Source organism: Eucyclogobius newberryi, unplaced genomic scaffold (assembly GCF_026437365.1).
Source record: "Eucyclogobius newberryi isolate DKJ021-1_F unplaced genomic scaffold, fEucNew1.0.hap1 SCAF_465, whole genome shotgun sequence".
Taxonomy (NCBI): Eukaryota; Metazoa; Chordata; class Actinopteri; order Gobiiformes; family Gobiidae; genus Eucyclogobius; species Eucyclogobius newberryi.
In genome coordinates, this window is record NW_027316129.1 from 542 (window position 1) to 20,045 (window position 19,504).

Sequence of the window (19,504 nt, forward strand, 5' to 3'; positions counted from 1 at the left end):
ATAATACCACCATAATACTGCCATAATACTGCCATAATACTGCCATAATACTGCCATAATACTGCCATAATACTGCCATAATACTGCCATAATACCACCATAATACTGCCATAATACTGCCATAATACTGCCATAGTACCACCATAATACCACCATAATACTGCCATAATACTACCATAATACTGCCATAATACCACCATAATACCACCATAATACTGCCATAATACTGCCATAATACCGCCATAATACTGCCATAATACCACCATAATACTGCCATAATACCACCATAATACCACCATAATACTGCCATAATACTGCCATAATACCACAATAATACCACCATAATACCACCATAATACCGCCATAATACCACCATAATACTGCCATAATACTGCCATAATACTGCCATAATACCACCATAATACTGCCATAATACTGCCATAATACCACCATAATACCACCATAATACCACCATAATACCGCCATAATACCACCATAATACCACCATAATACTGCCATAATACCACCATAATACTGCCATAATACTGCCACAGTACCACCATAATACCACCATAATACTGCCATAATACTACCATAATACCACCATAATACTGCCATAATACCACCATAATACTGCCATAATACTGCCATAATACCACCATAATACCACCATAATACCACCATAATACCGCCATAATACCACCATAATACTGCCATAATACCACCATAATACCGCCATAATACCACCATAATACCGCCATAATACCACCATAATACTGCCATAATACCACCATAATACTGCCATAATACTGCCATAATACTGCCATAATACTGCCATAATACCACCATAATACCGCCATAATACCACCATAATACTGCCATAATACTGCCATAATACCACCATAATACCACCATAATACCACCATAATACCGCCATAATACCACCATAATACCACCATAATACTGCCATAATACCACCATAATACTGCCATAATACTGCCATAGTACCACCATAATACCACCATAATACTGCCATAATACTACCATAATACTGCCATAATACCACCATAATACCGCCATAATACTGCCATAATACTGCCATAATACCGCCATAATACCACCATAATACTGCCATAATACCACCATAATACCACCATAATACCACCATAATACCGCCATAATACCACCATAATACTGCCATAATACCGCCATAATACCGCCATAATACTGCCATAATACCACCATAATACCGCCATAATACCACCATAATACCACCATAATACTGCCATAATACCACCATAATACTGCCATAATACTGCCATAGTACCACCATAATACCACCATAATACTGCCATAATACTACCATAATACTGCCATAATACCACCATAATACCGCCATAATACTGCCATAATACTGCCATAATACCGCCATAATACCACCATAATACTGCCATAATACCACCATAATACCACCATAATACCACCATAATACCGCCATAATACCACCATAATACTGCCATAATACCGCCATAATACCGCCATAATACTGCCATAATACTGCCATAATACTGCCATAATACTGCCATAATACTGCCATAATACCACCATAATACTGCCATAATACCACCATAATACTGCCATAATACTGCCATAATACTGCCATAGTACCACCATAATACCACCATAATACCACCATAATACCACCATAATACCGCCATAATACCACCATAATACCACCATAATACCACCATAATACCACCATAATACCACCATAATACCACCATAATACCACCATAATACCGCCATAATACCACCATAATACTGCCATAATACCACCATAATACTGCCATAATACTGCCATAATACCACCATAATACTGCCATAATACTGCCATAGTACCACCATAATACCACCATAATACTGCCATAATACTACCATAATACTGCCATAATACCACCATAATACCACCATAATACTGCCATAATACCACCATAATACTGCCATAATACTGCCATAATACTGCCATAGTACCACCATAATACCACCATAATACTGCCATAATACCACCATAATACTGCCATAATACTGCCATAATACCGCCATAATACTGCCATAATACCACCATAATACTGCCATAATACCACCATAATACCACCATAATACTGCCATAATACTGCCATAATACCACCATAATACCACCATAATACCACCATAATACCGCAATAATACCACCATAATACTGCCATAATACCACCATAATACTGCCATAATACTGCCATAGTACCACCATAATACCACCATAATACTGCCATAATACTACCATAATACTGCCATAATACCACCATAATACCACCATAATACCGCCATAATACCACCATAATACTGCCATAATACCACCATAATACCACCATAATACTGCCATAATACTGCCATAATACTGCCATAATACCACCATAATACCACCATAATACCACCATAATACCGCCATAATACCACCATAATACCACCATAATACTGCCATAATACTGCCATAATACCACCATAATACCACCATAATACCACCATAATACCGCCATAATACCACCATAATACTGCCATAATACCACCATAATACTGCCATAATACTGCCATAATACCACCATAATACCACCATAATACCACCATAATACCACCATAATACTGCCATAATACCGCCATAATACTGCCATAATACCACCATAATACCACCATAATACCACCATAATACCGCCATAATACCACCATAATACCACCATAATACTACCATAATACTGCCATAATACCACCATAATACCACCATAATACCACCATAATACCACCATAATACCGCCATAATACCACCATAATACCACCATAATACCACCATAATACTGCCATAATACCACCATAATACTGCCATAATACTGCCATAATACCACCATAATACCACCATAATACCACCATAATACCGCCATAATACCACCATAATACTGCCATAATACCACCATAATACTGCCATAATACTGCCATAATACCACCATAATACTGCCATAATACCGCCATAATACTGCCATAATACCACCATAATACTGCCATAATACTACCATAATACTGCCATAATACTGCCATAATACTGCCATAATACTGCCATAATACCACCATAATACTGCCATAATACTGCCATAATACTGCCATAATACCGCCATAATACCACCATAATACTGCCATAATACCACCATAATACCACCATAATACCACCATAATACCGCCATAATACCACCATAATACTGCCATAATACCACCATAATACTGCCATAATACCGCCATAATACTGCCATAATACCACCATAATACTGCCATAATACTACCATAATACTGCCATAATACTGCCATAATACTGCCATAATACCACCATAATACTGCCATAATACTGCCATAATACTGCCATAATACCACCATAATACTGCCATAATACCGCCATAATACCACCATAATACTGCCATAATACTGCCATAATACTGCCATAATACCACCATAATACTGCCATAATACTGCCATAATACTGCCATAATACCACCATAATACTGCCATAATACTGCCATAATACTGCCATAATACTGCCATAATACTGCCATAATACTGCCATAATACCGCCATAATACCACCATATTACTGCCATAATACTGCCATAATACTGCCATAATACTGCCATAATACCGCCATAATACCACCATAATACCACCATAATACCGCCATAATACCACCATAATACTGCCATAATACTGCCATAATACCGCCATAATACCACCATAATACTGCCATAATACTGCCATAATACTGCCATAATACTGCCATAATACTGCCATAATACCGCCATAATACCACCATAATACCACCATAATACCACCATAATACCACCATAATACCGCCATAATACCACCATAATACCACCATAATACCGCCATAATACCACCATAATACCACCATAATACCGCCATAATACTGCCATAATACCGCCATAATACTGCCACATTACCAGTTCCTGCTTCAGAGCATGAGTTCCTGAAAATGTCGGTGTTTTTTCTTCCTGCTCAGATTCTGGACGGTCAGCTGACCGATAAATACCACGAGGTGCAGCAGCGAGTGGACACTAAGGCCAAGGCCGTGCTGGAGGCCAAGAGGAAAGCGGAGAGTATGAGGGAGGAAGCCAAAGCGCTGCTGCAGGACGCTCAGGCCAAGCTCAGCCGACTCGCAGGTTTGGACTGTCCCAGACTCACAACACAAACCGCCACCTTGTCCAAACTGTTACAGACCAAGCAGTGAGAGCAGTAAATGAGGCTAAAACAATAGCTGCTAACATGAACAATCTCTGCTTTTTGCTTCCTTAACACCACTTTTTATCATCATCAATAAAGAATAAGAACTATAAAGTGTTATAAATGCTATGCACCAGTCAAACCTTGAGTGAATGGCCTTTAAAAACACAGAGGAGCAATATGTTTGCACTTATAATCTACTAAATACATTCAAATGAAGGGAAAGAGAAGGTCGTCCCGGCGGGTGTGGCCTCACCCCGGCGGGTGTGGCCTCATCCCGGTGGGTGTGGCCTCACTCCGGTGGGTGTGGCCTCACCCCAGTGGGTGTGGCCTCACCCCAGTGGGTGTGGCCTCACCCCAGTGGGTGTGGCCTCATCCCGGCGGGTGTGGCCTCACTCCGGTGGGTGTGGCCTCACCCCAGTGGGTGTGGCCTCACCCCAGTGGGTGTGGCCTCACCCCAGTGGGTGTGGCCTCATCCCGGTGGGTGTGGCCTCACCCCAGTGGGTGTGGCCTCATCCCGGTGGGTGTGGCCTCACCCCAGTGGGTGTGGCCTCACCCCGGTGGGTGTGGCCTCACTCCGGTGGGTGTGGCCTCACTCCGGTGGGTGTGGCCTCATCCCGGTGGGTGTGGCCTCACTCCGGTGGGTGTGGCCTCACTCCGGTGGGTGTGGCCTCACCCCAGTGGGATTCTTTGTCCGTTCTGTTTCTGCTCGATCACTTCACACTTTGGTTTGGGCAGAACTGGAGCAGAATTATGAGGAAAACCAGAAGAAACTGGAGGGAAAAGCGGGACAGCTCGATGGTCTGGAGGACAAGATGAAGGACATCCTCCAGGACATCAACAAACAGATCCAGATCTACAACACCTGCCAATAACAGACAGGACCAGGACCAGGACCAGGACTGAGACCAGAACCAGGACCAGGACCAGGACCAGGACCAGGACCAGGACTGAGACCAGGACCAGGACCAGGACCAGGACCAGGACCAGGACCAGGACTGAGACCAGAACCAGGACCAGGACCAGGACCAGGACCAGGACCAGAACCAGGACCAGGACCAGGACCAGGACCAGGACCAGGACCAGGACTGAGACCAGGACCAGGACCAGGACCAGGACCAGGACCAGGACCAGGACCAGGACCAGGACTGAGACCAGAACCAGGACCAGGACCAGGACCAGGACCAGGACCAGGACCAGGACTGAGACCAGAACCAGGACCAGGACCAGGACCAGGACCAGGACTGAGACCAGGACCAGGACCAGGACCAGGACCAGGACCAGGACTTGCATCTTAAACGTTTCAGACGTTCATTTATTAAAAATGTCTTTTATCATAAATAATCAGATTTCACACTGAATATGAAGAATAAACATAAACGTTTGATTCTCTGTTTGAATAAAATCATGTGACGTGAGTGAAAGGACTTTAGAAACACAGAGGAGCACCACCTGATGACATCACAAGGTGGGGCAGAGTTATGACTGCTTAAAAAGGAGGAAGTACATCAACTGTTTTAATGAAGCAGAAGTGAAAGCAGTGACCAGCAGTGACCAGCAGGTGGTGCTCTGTGTGTTGAACCACCAAAGAATAAAAGCTCATGAACCACAAACATGTCCAGGCTCTGTTTCTCAACAAAGGGGCCTACGGGGGGAGAGAGGGGGAGAGAGGGGGCCTACGGAGGGAGAGAGGGGGGAGAGGGGGGCCTACGGGGGGAGAGAGGGGCCTACGGGGGGAGAGAGGGGGGCCTACGGGGGAGAGGGGGGCCTATGGGGGGAGAGAGGGGGAGAGAGGGGGCCTACGGAGGGAGAGAGGGGGGAGAGGGGGGCCTACGGGGGGAGAGAGGGGGAGAGAGGGGGCCTACGGGGGAGAGAGGGGCCTACGGGGGGAGAGAGGGGGGAGAGGGGGCCTACGGAGGGAGAGAGGGGCCTACGGGGGAAGAGAGGGGGAGAGAGGGGGCCTACGGGGGAGAGGGGGGCCTATGGGGGAGAGAGGGGGGAGAGAGGGGGCCTACGGGGGAGAGAGGGGCCTACGGGGGGAGAGAGGGGGGAGAGGGGGCCTACGGGGGAGAGGGGGGCCTACGGGGGGAGAGAGGGGCCTACGGGGGGAGAGAGGGGGGCCTACGGGGGAGAGGGGGGCCTATGGGGGGAGAGAGGGGGAGAGAGGGGGCCTACGGGGGAGAGAGGGGCCTACGGGGGGAGAGAGGGGGGAGAGGGGGCCTACGGAGGGAGAGAGGGGCCTACGGGGGAAGAGAGGGGGAGAGAGGGGGCCTACGGGGGAGAGGGGGGCCTATGGGGGGAGAGAGGGGGGAGAGAGGGGGCCTACGGGGGAGAGAGGGGCCTACGGGGGGAGAGAGGGGGGGGAGAGGGGGCCTACGGGGGAGAGGGGGGCCTACGGGGGGAGAGAGGGGGGAGAGAGGGGGCCTACGGAGGGAGAGAGGGGCCTACGGGGGGAGAGAGGGGGGAGAGAGGGGGCCTACGGGGGAGAGGGGGGCCTACGGGGGGAGAGAGGGGGGAGAGAGGGGGCCTACGGGGGAGAGGGGGGCCTACGGGGGGAGAGGGGGGGAGAGAGGGGGCCTACGGAGGGAGAGAGGGGCCTACGGGGGGAGAGAGGGGGCCTACGGAGGGAGAGAGGGGCCTACGGGGGGAGAGAGGGGGGAGAGAGGGGGCCTACGGAGGGAGAAAGGGGCCTACAGGGGGAGAGAGGGGGAGAGAGGGGGAGAGAGGGGGCCTACGGATGGAGAGGGGGGAGAGAGGGGGCCTACGGGGGAGAGGGGGGCCTACGGGGGGAGAGAGGGGGCCTACGGAGGGAGAGAGGGGCCTACGGGGGGAGAGAGGGGGAGAGAGGGGGCCTACGGATGGAGAGGGGGGAGAGAGGGGGCCTACGGGGGAGAGGGGGGCCTACGGGGGGAGAGAGGGGGCCTACGGAGGGAGAGAGGGGCCTACGGGGGGAGAGAGGGGGAGAGAGGGGGCCTACGGAGGGAGAGAGGGGGGAGAGGGGGGCCTACGGGGGAGAGGGGGGCCTACGGGGGGAGAGAGGGGGAGAGAGGGGGCCTACGGGGGAGAGAGGGGGAGAGGGGGGGCCTACGGAGGGAGAGAGGGGGGAGAGAGGGGGCCTACGGGGGAGAGGGGGGCCTACGGGGGGAGAGAGGGGGGAGAGAGGGGGCCTACGGGGGGAGAGGGGGGCCTACGGGGGGAGAGAGGGGGCCTACGGGGGGAGAGAGGGGGGAGAGAGGGGGCCTACGGAGGGAGAGAGGGGCCTACGGGGGGAGAGAGGGGGGAGAGAGGGGGCCTACGGAGGGAGAGAGGGGCCTACGGGGGAGAGAGAGGGGGAGAGAGGGGGCCTACGGAGGGAGAGAGGGGGGAGAGGGGGGCCTACGGGGGGAGAGAGGGGCCTACGGGGGGAGAGAGGGGGGCCTACGGGGGAGAGGGGGGCCTATGGGGGGAGAGAGGGGGAGAGAGGGGGCCTACGGGGGAGAGAGGGGCCTACGGGGGGAGAGAGGGGGGAGAGGGGGCCTACGGAGGGAGAGAGGGGCCTACGGGGGAAGAGAGGGGGAGAGAGGGGGCCTACGGGGGAGAGGGGGGCCTATGGGGGGAGAGAGGGGGGAGAGAGGGGGCCTACGGGGGAGAGAGGGGCCTACGGGGGGAGAGAGGGGGGAGAGGGGGCCTACGGGGGAGAGGGGGGCCTACGGGGGGAGAGAGGGGCCTACGGGGGGAGAGAGGGGGGCCTACGGGGGAGAGGGGGGCCTATGGGGGGAGAGAGGGGGAGAGAGGGGGCCTACGGGGGAGAGAGGGGCCTACGGGGGGAGAGAGGGGGGAGAGGGGGCCTACGGAGGGAGAGAGGGGCCTACGGGGGAAGAGAGGGGGAGAGAGGGGGCCTACGGGGGAGAGGGGGGCCTATGGGGGGAGAGAGGGGGGAGAGAGGGGGCCTACGGGGGAGAGAGGGGCCTACGGGGGGAGAGAGGGGGGGGAGAGGGGGCCTACGGGGGAGAGGGGGGCCTACGGGGGGAGAGAGGGGGGAGAGAGGGGGCCTACGGAGGGAGAGAGGGGCCTACGGGGGGAGAGAGGGGGGAGAGAGGGGGCCTACGGGGGAGAGGGGGGCCTACGGGGGGAGAGAGGGGGGAGAGAGGGGGCCTACGGGGGAGAGGGGGGCCTACGGGGGGAGAGGGGGGAGAGAGGGGGCCTACGGAGGGAGAGAGGGGCCTACGGGGGGAGAGAGGGGGCCTACGGAGGGAGAGAGGGGCCTACGGGGGGAGAGAGGGGGGAGAGAGGGGGCCTACGGAGGGAGAAAGGGGCCTACAGGGGGAGAGAGGGGGAGAGAGGGGGAGAGAGGGGGCCTACGGATGGAGAGGGGGGAGAGAGGGGGCCTACGGGGGAGAGGGGGGCCTACGGGGGGAGAGAGGGGGCCTACGGAGGGAGAGAGGGGCCTACGGGGGGAGAGAGGGGGAGAGAGGGGGCCTACGGATGGAGAGGGGGGAGAGAGGGGGCCTACGGGGGAGAGGGGGGCCTACGGGGGGAGAGAGGGGGCCTACGGAGGGAGAGAGGGGCCTACGGGGGGAGAGAGGGGGAGAGAGGGGGCCTACGGAGGGAGAGAGGGGGGAGAGGGGGGCCTACGGGGGAGAGGGGGGCCTACGGGGGGAGAGAGGGGGAGAGAGGGGGCCTACGGGGGAGAGAGGGGGAGAGGGGGGGCCTACGGAGGGAGAGAGGGGGGAGAGAGGGGGCCTACGGGGGAGAGGGGGGCCTACGGGGGGAGAGAGGGGGGAGAGAGGGGGCCTACGGAGGGAGAGAGGGGCCTACGGGGGAGAGGGGGGCCTACGGGGGGAGAGAGGGGGGAGAGAGGGGGCCTACGGAGGGAGAGAGGGGCCTACGGGGGGAGAGAGGGGGGAGAGAGGGGGCCTACGGAGGGAGAGAGGGGCCTACGGGGGAGAGAGAGGGGGAGAGAGGGGGCCTACGGAGGGAGAGAGGGGCCTACGGGGGGAGAGAGGGGGAGAGAGGGGGCCTACGGAGGGAGAGGGGGAGAGAGGGGGCCTACGGGGGAGAGGGGGGCCTACGGGGGGAGAGAGGGGGAGAGAGGGGGCCTACAGGGGAGAGAGGGGGAGAGAGGGGCCTACGGGGGAGAGAGGGGGGAGAGAGGGGGCCTACGGGGGAGAGGGGGGCCTACGGGGGGAGAGAGGGGGAGAGAGGGGGGCCTACGGAGGGAGAGAGGGGCCTACGGGGGAGAGGGGGGCCTACGGGGGGAGAGAGGGGGGCCTACGGGGGAGAGGGGAGCCTACGGGGGGAGAGAGGGGGGAGAGAGGGGGCCTACGGGGGAGAGAGGGGGAGAGAGGGGGCCTACGGAGGGAGAGAGGGGGGAGAGGGGGGCCTACGGGGGGAGAGAGGGGCCTACGGGGGGAGAGGGGGGGCCTACGGGGGAGAGGGGGGCCTATGGGGGGAGAGAGGGGGAGAGAGGGGGCCTACGGGGGAGAGAGGGGCCTACGGGGGAGAGAGGGGGGAGAGGGGGCCTACGGAGGGAGAGAGGGGCCTACGGGGGAAGAGAGGGGGAGAGAGGGGGCCTACGGGGGAGAGGGGGGCCTATGGGGGGAGAGAGGGGGGAGAGAGGGGGCCTACGGGGGAGAGAGGGGCCTACGGGGGGAGAGAGGGGGGGGAGAGGGGGCCTACGGGGGAGGGGGGGGCCTACGGGGGGAGAGAGGGGGAGAGAGGGGGCCTACGGAGGGAGAGAGGGGCCTACGGGGGGAGAGAGGGGGGAGAGAGGGGGCCTACGGGGGAGAGGGGGGCCTATGGGGGGAGAGAGGGGGGAGAGAGGGGGCCTACGGGGGAGAGAGGGGCCTACGGGGGGAGAGAGGGGGGAGAGAGGGGGCCTACGGGGGAGAGGGGGGCCTACGGGGGGAGAGGGGGGGAGAGAGGGGGCCTACGGAGGGAGAGAGGGGCCTACGGGGGGAGAGAGGGGGGAGAGAGGGGGCCTACGGAGGGAGAGAGGGGCCTACGGGGGGAGAGAGGGGGGAGAGAGGGGGCCTACGGAGGGAGAGGGGGGAGAGAGGGGACCTACGGGGGAGAGGGGGGCCTACGGGGGGAGAGAGGGGGCCTACGGAGGGAGAGAGGGGCCTACGGGGGGAGAGAGGGGGAGAGAGGGGGCCTACGGAGGGAGAGAGGGGGGAGAGGGGGGCCTACGGGGGAGAGGGGGGCCTACGGGGGGAGAGAGGGGGAGAGAGGGGGCCTACGGGGGAGAGAGGGGGAGAGAGGGGGCCTACGGAGGGAGAGAGGGGGGAGAGAGGGGGCCTACGGGGGAGAGGGGGGCCTACGGGGGGAGAGAGGGGGGAGAGAGGGGGCCTACGGAGGGAGAGAGGGGCCTACGGGGGAGAGGGGGGCCTACGGGGGAGAGAGGGGGGAGAGAGGGGGCCTACGGAGGGAGAGAGGGGCCTACGGGGGGAGAGAGGGGGGAGAGAGGGGGCCTACGGAGGGAGAGAGGGGCCTACGGGGGAGAGAGAGGGGGAGAGAGGGGGCCTACGGAGGGAGAGAGGGGCCTACGGGGGGAGAGAGGGGGAGAGAGGGGGCCTACGGAGGGAGAGGGGGAGAGAGGGGGCCTACGGGGGAGAGGGGGGCCTACGGGGGGAGAGAGGGGGAGAGAGGGGGCCTACGGGGGAGAGAGGGGGAGAGAGGGGGCCTACGGGGGAGAGAGGGGGGAGAGAGGGGGCCTACGGGGGAGAGGGGGGCCTACGGGGGGAGAGAGGGGGAGAGAGGGGGGCCTACGGAGGGAGAGAGGGGCCTACGGGGGAGAGGGGGGCCTACGGGGGGAGAGAGGGGGGCCTACGGGGGAGAGGGGAGCCTACGGGGGGAGAGAGGGGGGAGAGAGGGGGCCTACGGGGGAGAGAGGGGGGAGAGGGGGGCCTACGGGGGGAGAGAGGGGCCTACGGGGGGAGAGAGGGGGGAGAGAGGGGGCCTACGGAGGGAGAGAGGGGCCTACGGGGGGAGAGAGGGGCCTACGGGGGGAGAGAGGGGGGAGAGAGGGGGCCTACGGAGGGAGAGAGGGGCCTACGGGGGGAGAGAGGGGCCTACGGGGGGAGAGAGGGGGGAGAGAGGGGGCCTACGGGGGAGAGGGGGGCCTACGGGGGGAGAGAGGGGGAGAGAGGGGGCCTACGGAGGGAGAGAGGGGGGAGAGGGGGGGCCTACGGGGGAGAGGGGGGCCTACGGGGGGAGAGAGGGGGAGAGAGGGGGCCTACGGGGGAGAGAGGGGGGAGAGAGGGGGCCTACGGAGGGAGAGAGGGGGAGAGAGGGGGCCTACGGGGGAGAGGGGGGCCTACGGGGGGTGAGAGGGGGGAGAGAGGGGGCCTACGGGGGAGAGGGGGGCCTACGGGGGGAGAGAGGGGGGAGAGAGGGGGCCTACGGAGGGAGAGAGGGGCCTACGGGGGGAGAGAGGGGGAGAGAGGGGGCCTACGGAGGGAGAGAGGGGCCTACGGGGGGAGAGAGGGGGGGGAGAGGGGGCCTACGGAGGGAGAGAGGGGCCTACGGGGGGAGAGAGGGGGAGAGAGGGGGCCTACGGAGGGAGAGAGGGGGGGAGAGGGGGCCTACGGGGGAGAGGGGGGCCTACGGGGGGAGAGAGGGGGGAGAGAGGGGGCCTACGGAGGGAGAGAGGGGCCTACGGGGGAGAGAGGGGGAGAGAGGGGGCCTACGGAGGGAGAGAGGGGGGGCCTACGGGGGAGAGGGGGGCCTACGGGGGGAGAGAGGGGGAGAGAGGGGGCCTACGGGGGAGAGAGGGGGAGAGAGGGGGCCTACGGAGGGAGAGAGGGGGAGAGAGGGGGCCTACGGGGGAGAGGGGGGCCTACGGGGGGAGGGAGGGGGGAGAGAGGGGGCCTACGGGGGAGAGAGGGGCCTACGGGGGGGAGAGGGGGGAGAGAGGGGGCCTACGGGGGAGAGAGGGGCCTACGGGGGGATAGAGGGGGAGAGAGGGGGGCCTACGGAGGGAGAGAGGGGCCTACGGGGGAGAGGGGGGCCTACGGGGGGAGAGAGGGAGGCCTACGGGGGAGAGGGGGGCCTACGGGGGGAGAGAGGGGGGAGAGAGGGGGCCTACGGGGGAGAGAGGGGCCTACGGGGGGAGAGAGGGGGGAGAGAGGGGGCCTACGGAGGGAGAGAGGGGCCTACGGGGGGAGAGAGGGGGAGAGAGGGGGCCTACGGAGGGAGAGAGGGGCCTACGGGGGGAGAGAGGGGGGAGAGAGGGGGCCTACGGAGGGAGAGAGGGGCCTACGGGGGGAGAGAGGGGGAGAGGGGGGGCCTACGGAGGGAGAGAGGGGGGAGAGAGGGGGCCTACGGGGGAGAGGGGGGCCTACGGGGGGAGAGAGGGGGGAGAGAGGGGGCCTACGGAGGGAGAGAGGGGCCTACGGGGGGAGAGAGGGGGAGAGAGGGGGCCTACGGAGGGAGAGAGGGGGGAGAGGGGGGGCCTACGGGGGAGAGGGGGCCTACGGGGGGGGAGAGGGGGAGAGAGGGGGCCTACGGGGGAGAGAGGGGGGAGAGAGGGGGCCTACGGAGGGAGAGAGGGGGGAGAGAGGGGGCCTACGGGGGAGAGGGGGGCCTACGGGGGGAGAGAGGGGGGAGAGAGGGGGCCTACGGGGGAGAGAGGGGCCTACGGGGGGATAGAGGGGGGAGAGAGGGGGGCCTACGGAGGGAGAGAGGGGCCTACGGGGGAGAGGGGGGCCTACGGGGGAGAGAGGGGGGCCTACGGGGGGAGGGGGCCTACGGGGGGAGAGAGGGGGGCCTACGGGGGAAGGGAGGGGGCCTACGGGGGGAGAGCTGGGGGAGAGAGGGGGCCTACGGGGGGAGAGAGGGGGGAGAGAGGGGGCCTACGGGGGGAGAGGGGGGAGAGAGGGGGCCTACGGGGGAGATAGGGGGGAGATAGGGGGCCTACGGGGGGAGGGAGGGGGCCTACGGGGGGAGAGAGGGGGGCCTACGGGGGAAGGGAGGGGGCCTACGGGGGGAGAGCTGGGGGAGAGAGGGGGCCTACGGGGGGAGAGGGGGGAGAGAGGGGGCCTACGGGGGAGATAGGGGGGAGATAGGGGGCCTACGGAGGGAGGGAGGGGGCCTACGGGGGGAGAGAGGGGGGCCTACGGGGGAGAGAGGGGGAGAGGGGGGCCTACGGGGGGAGAGAGGGGGCCTATGGGGGGAGAGAGGGGGGCCTAGGGGGGAGAGAGGGGGCCTACGGGGGGGAGAGGGGGGAGATAGGGGGCCTACGGGGGAGGGAGGGGGCCTACGGGGGGAGGGAGGGGGCCTACGGGGGGAGGGAGGGGGGGAGAGGGGGGAGGGAGGGGGCCTAAAGACAGTGGAACGTGTCAGCGATGCAGGAGGAGGTACGATGCAGGAGGAGGTACGATGCAGGAGGAGGTACGATGCAGGAGGAGGTACGATGCAGGAGGAGGTACGATGCAGGAGGAGGTACGATGCAGGAGGAGGTACGATGCAGACGAAGTGTTCAGTTTAAGACATAATAAGTATATTATACTGAAAAGACCAGACGGGGAACGTGAGGCTTTATTAAAGCTCCTAAAGGAGATCAAACTGAAGAGGAAGGTGGGACTGTACTGAAGTGTACTCCAGCCCAGCAGGGGGCGCTACTCCAGCCCAGCAGGGGGCGGTAATGCACCTACTGCCGCGCGCCAAGGAACCACAAGAAGAAGAAGAAGAAGAAGACGTGACCGCGCAGCCGGCAGAGTGCGCGCTCCCGCTCCACACATTAAAGGACTAAACTCAAACTAATGACAAACTGTTAATTTACCCGCGGGAGGAAAATGTGCCGCCCGAGCCCCGGGTAACGCGCGTGGTCCCGAGTCCCGGAGCTCCACGTCCCGGAGCTCCACGTCCCGGAGCGGCGGAGGAGCTGCGGCCTGCGGCGGAAAGCGGCTCACAGCCCCGGGGATCAGCTGCGGTGCTCCGGCCTTCGTCTCCACACTGTCCCCCCGTAAGTGACGCGTGTTCCCCGGGTCCAGCTCCGAACAGAGCCGCTGGTCAGACGCATGTCACGGTTTAATGTCGCGGTCAAAGTGTTTTATGTCCAAACTGTGCCTCCGCTAGCATTAGCATTAGCATACACAAGAGCTAACGTTAGCTTCAGCTGTAGCTTCTGGAAGAAAAGCCGTAATCTCCTTAAACTCTTCCGAACACAAACGTCATCTTTATAGTTATAACGTGTATTTCGTGCTTTCGCTGTGTCACGTGGTGTTTCAGATCGTGTTCAACGTGAAATAACGTCATAATGTCTCATGTTCACGTCATTTGTTTATTTGTGAGTCTCGAGCACGAAACACGTTTAACCTGCTCACGTGACACGCAAGACAGGGCAGAAATAAATAAATATATATATATATATATATATATATGACATGACATGACTGTTTGGTTTTGGTTTCATTTGTGACGTGAGTGTTATCTAACAAAGGTCAAAGGTCATCTGACACCGCGCTGTGACCTGGGCCTGTCACGTTAGCACGGCTCTGTCCAGTTGCAGCTACAGTTCATGTTTGTGCTGCAGAAGGAGAAATAAACGCTCATAAGGATAAAAGTGTTGCCACGGTGATGAGCCGGACACATGGTCATCCTTGTTCTGGCTCTGACGGTGGTTGAATGACACTGAACTCTTGACCATCAGTTCTGACCTTCTCGCCGCTCCTGACGCTCATGTGACCACGTCGCTCTTATGCTAAAGAACCTGCGTCCGCTCCATTCCGTTCACTTTGAGCCCTTGGACTTTGAAGACGATGAATCATAAAGGCAGAGGTACGAGTCAGATCCACGCATAAGGCAGTCTGGGTGGAATAGTCTGAGGAATAAAGTCTGGCAGAAGAAAAAGACTGTGACGAGGAGGTGGCGCTAAATGCACGTAAAATACACGTACGTAAATGCAAATATGCTGAGTACGTCTTCTTGAAACGTAGTACTTACAGCAGTACTTACAGCAGTACTTACAGCAGTACCTACAGCAGTACTTACAGCAGTACCTACAGCAGTACTTACAGCAGTACTTACAGCAGTACTTACAGCAGTACCTACAGCAGTACTTACAGCAGTACTTACAGCAGTACTTACAGCAGTACCTACAGCAGTACTTACAGCAGTACCTACAGCAGTACTTACAGCAGTACTTACAGCAGTACCTACAGCAGTACCTACAGCAGTACTTACAGCAGTACTTACAGCAGTACTTACAGCAGTACCTACAGCAGTACTTACAGCAGTACTTACAGCAGTACTTACAGCAGTACCTACAGCAGTACTTACAGCAGTACTTACAGCAGTACTTACAGCAGTACCTACAGCAGTACTTACAGCAGTACTTACAGCAGTACTTACAGCAGTACTTACAGCAGTACTTACAACAGTACTTACAGCAGTACTTACATCAGTACTTACATCAGTACTTACAGCAGTACTTACAGCAGTACCTACAGCAGTACCTACAGCAGTACTTACAGCAGTACTTACAGCAGTACTTACAGCAGTACTTACAGCAGTACTTACAGCAGTACCTACAGCAGTACCTACAGCAGTACCTACAGCAGTACCTACAGCAGTACTTACAGCAGTACTTACAGCAGTACTTACAGCAGTACCTACATCAGTACTTACAGCAGTACTTACAGCAGTACTTACAGCAGTACTTACAGCAGTACTTACAGCAGTACTTACATCAGTACTTACATCAGTACTTACAGCAGTACCTACAGCAGTACCTACAGCAGTACCTACAGCAGTACCTACAGCAGTACCTACAGCAGTACTTACAGCAGTACTTACAGCAGTACTTACAGCAGTACCTACAGCAGTACCTACAGCAGTACCTACAGCAGTACTTACAGCAGTACTTACAGCAGTACCTACAGCAGTACTTACAGCAGTACCTACAGCAGTACCTACAGCAGTACCTACAGCAGTACCTACAGCAGTACCTACAGCAGTACCTACAGCAGTACTTACAGCAGTACCTACATCAGTACTTACAGCAGTACCTACAGCAGTACCTACAGCAGTACCTACAGCAGTACCTACAGCAGTACTTACAGCAGTACTTACAGCAGTACTTACAGCAGTACCTACAGCAGTACCTACAGCAGTACTTACAGCAGTACTTACAGCAGTACCTACAGCAGTACCTACAGCAGTACTTACAGCAGTACCTACAGCAGTACCTACAGCAGTACTTACAGCAGTACCTACAGCAGTACCTACAGCAGTACTTACAGCAGTACTTACAGCAGTACCTACAGCAGTACTTACAGCAGTACCTACAGCAGTACCTACAGCAGTACTTACAGCAGTACCTACAGCAGTACTTACAGCAGTACCTACAGCAGTACTTACATCAGTACCTACAGCAGTACTTACAGCAGTACCTACAGCAGTACCTACAGCAGTACCTACAGCAGTACCTACAGCAGTACCTACAGCAGTACCTACAGCAGTACTTACAGCAGTACCTACAGCAGTACTTACATCAGTACCTACAGCAGTACTTACAGCAGTACCTACATCAGTACTTACAGCAGTACCTACAGCAGTACTTACATCAGTACTTACATCAGTACCTACAGCAGTACCTACAGCAGTACTTACAGCAGTACCTACAGCAGTACCTACAGCAGTACTTACAGCAGTACTTACAGCAGTACCTACAGCAGTACTTACAGCAGTACTTACAGCAGTACTTACAGCAGTACTTTTTTGAGAAGGTCTGGTCTAATATGGAGTGAAGAAGAGAAGACCTGGATCAGAAGAAGACCTGGATCAGAAGAAGACCTGGATCAGAAGAAGACCTGGATCAGAAGAAGACCTGGATCAGAAGAAGACCTGGATCAGAAGAAGACCTGGATCAGAAGAAGACCTGGATCAGAAGAAGACCTGGATCAGAAGAAGACCTGGATCAGAAGAAGACCTGGATCAGAAGAAGACCTGGATCAGAAGAAGACCTGGATCAGAAGAAGACCTGGATCAGGAGGTTCAAAGTGCTGGTCGTGTGTAGCTCAGGTGAGATGGCAGAAAGCTTCTTGTGTCGCTGATGTCACTTCCTGTGTCACAATAAGAGTCCCATAAACATAAACCTGTTAAAGTTACATTTAAATAAAGTTACATTTACAATGGAAACAGAAGGAGAAGTATTTGCATTACTCGAGTATCACTCTTAAATCCTTTGAGCTGCAGAGTCTGGCCCGGGAATCGAACCCATGATCTCATCATATTGTAGTTTTCACGTCTCGACTTCAGGCACTGTGTCTTGTGTCACCGGTCACTCCGTCCTGCCCTGACCTATGGTCATGAGCTTTAATGACCCAAAGGACAAGATGGTGGCTCGGGCATCTGTTCCGAAGCCTCGCGGGGAAGACCCAGGACACGCTGGAGGGACTATGTCTCTGGGCTGGTCTGGGGACGCCCCGGGAGGAGCAGGAGGAAGTGTCTGGGGAGAGGGAAGTCTGGGAGTCCCTGCTCAGACTGATGCCCCCGCGACCCGGCCTCGGGTAAAGCAGAAGATGTAACTTGAAGCAGGGCCAAGCAGAACATTCAAACTGAACTGTTCTTATGAAGCAGAACATGCAAACTGAAGACTGTTCTTATGAAGCAGAACATGCAAACTGAAGACTGTTCTTATGAAGCAGAACATGCAAACTGAAGACTGTTCTTATGAAGCAGAACATGCAAACTGAACTGTTCTTATGAAGCAGAACATGCAAACTGAACTGTTCTTATGAAGCAGAACATGCAAACTGAAGACTGTTCTTATGAAGCAGAACATGCAAACTGAACTGTTCTTATGAAGCAGAACATGCAAACTGAACTGTTCTTATGAAGCAGAACATGCAAACTGAAGACTGTTCTTATGAAGCAGAACATGCAAACTGAAGACTGTTCTTATGAAGCAGAACATGCAAACTGAAGACTGTTCTTATGAAGCAGAACATGCAAACTGAAGACTGTTCTTATGAAGCAGAACATTCAAACTGAAGACTGTTCTTATGAAGCAGAACATTCAAACTGAAGACTGTTCTTATGAAGCAGAACATTCAAACTGAACTGTTCTTATGAAGCAGAACATTCAAACTGAAGACTGTTCTTATGAAGCAGAACATGCAAACTGAAGACTGTTCTTATGAAGCAGAACATGCAAACTGAAGACTGTTCTTATGAAGCAGAACATGCAAACTGAAGACTGTTCTTATGAAGCAGAACATGCAAACTGAAGACTGTTCTTATGAAGCAGAACATGCAAACTGAAGACTGTTCTTATGAAGCAGAACATGCAAACTGAACTGTTCTTATGAAGCAGAACATGCAAACTGAACTGTTCTTATGAAGCAGAACATGCAAACTGAACTGTTCTTATGAAGCAGAACATGCAAACTGAAGACTGTTCTTATGAAGCAGAACATTCAAACTGAACTGTTCTTATGAAGCAGAACATGCAAACTGAAGACTGTTCTTATGAAGCAGAACATGCAAACTGAACTGTTCTTATGAAGCAGAACATGCAAACTGAACTGTTCTTATGAAGCAGAACATGCAAACTGAAGACTGTTCTTATGAAGCAGAACATGCAAACTGAAGACTGTTCTTATGAAGCAGAACATTCAAACTGAAGACTGTTCTTATGAAGCAGAACATGCAAACTGAAGACTGTTCTTATGAAGCATAACATTCAAACTGAAGACTGTTCTTATGAAGCACAACATGCAAACTGAACTGTTCTTATGAAGCACAACATGCAAACTGAACTGTTCTTATGAAGCAGAACATGCAAACTGAACTGTTCTTATGAAGCAGAACATGCAAACTGAACCGTTCTTATGAAGCAGAACATGCAAACTGAAGACTGTTCTTATGAAGCAGAACATGCAAACTGAAGACTGTTCTTATGAAGCAGAACATGCAAACTGAAGACTGTTCTTATGAAGCAGAACATGCAAACTGAAGACTGTTCTTATGAAGCAGAACATGCAAACTGAAGACTGTTCTCATGAAGCAGAACATGCAAACTGAAGACTGTTCTTATGAAGCAGAACATGCAAACTGAAGACTGTTCTTATGAAGCAGAACATGCAAACTGAAGACTGTTCTTATGAAGCAGAACATGCAAACTGAAGACTGTTCTTATGAAGCAGAACATGCAAACTGAAGACTGTTCTTATGAAGCAGAACATTCAAACTGAACTGTTCTTATGAAG

At 55.9% G+C, this 19,504-nt stretch overlaps 1 protein-coding gene and 1 long non-coding RNA gene across 3 annotated transcripts in view; both read left to right on the forward strand.

The window, feature by feature from the left end:
* The first annotated feature begins 4,091 nt into the window (after nucleotides 1-4,091).
* On the forward strand, nucleotides 4,092-5,407 carry LOC140380410 (uncharacterized). The gene is made up of 2 exons (XR_011931028.1): nucleotides 4,092-4,252; nucleotides 5,052-5,407. It is a non-coding gene; the product is annotated as an uncharacterized lncRNA (long non-coding RNA).
* Nucleotides 5,408-13,982: 8,575 nt separating this feature from the next.
* Nucleotides 13,983-19,504, forward strand: part of LOC140380411 (uncharacterized) — a 33,224-nt gene continuing 27,702 nt past the window's right edge. Inside the window, exon 1 of one of the 2 annotated variants that reach the window (XM_072464413.1) lies at nucleotides 13,983-14,269. The gene's annotated coding sequence lies outside the window, so the exon portion shown is untranslated. The remainder of the gene's footprint in view (nucleotides 14,270-19,504) is intronic. The other variant, XM_072464414.1, reaches the window with a different exon arrangement.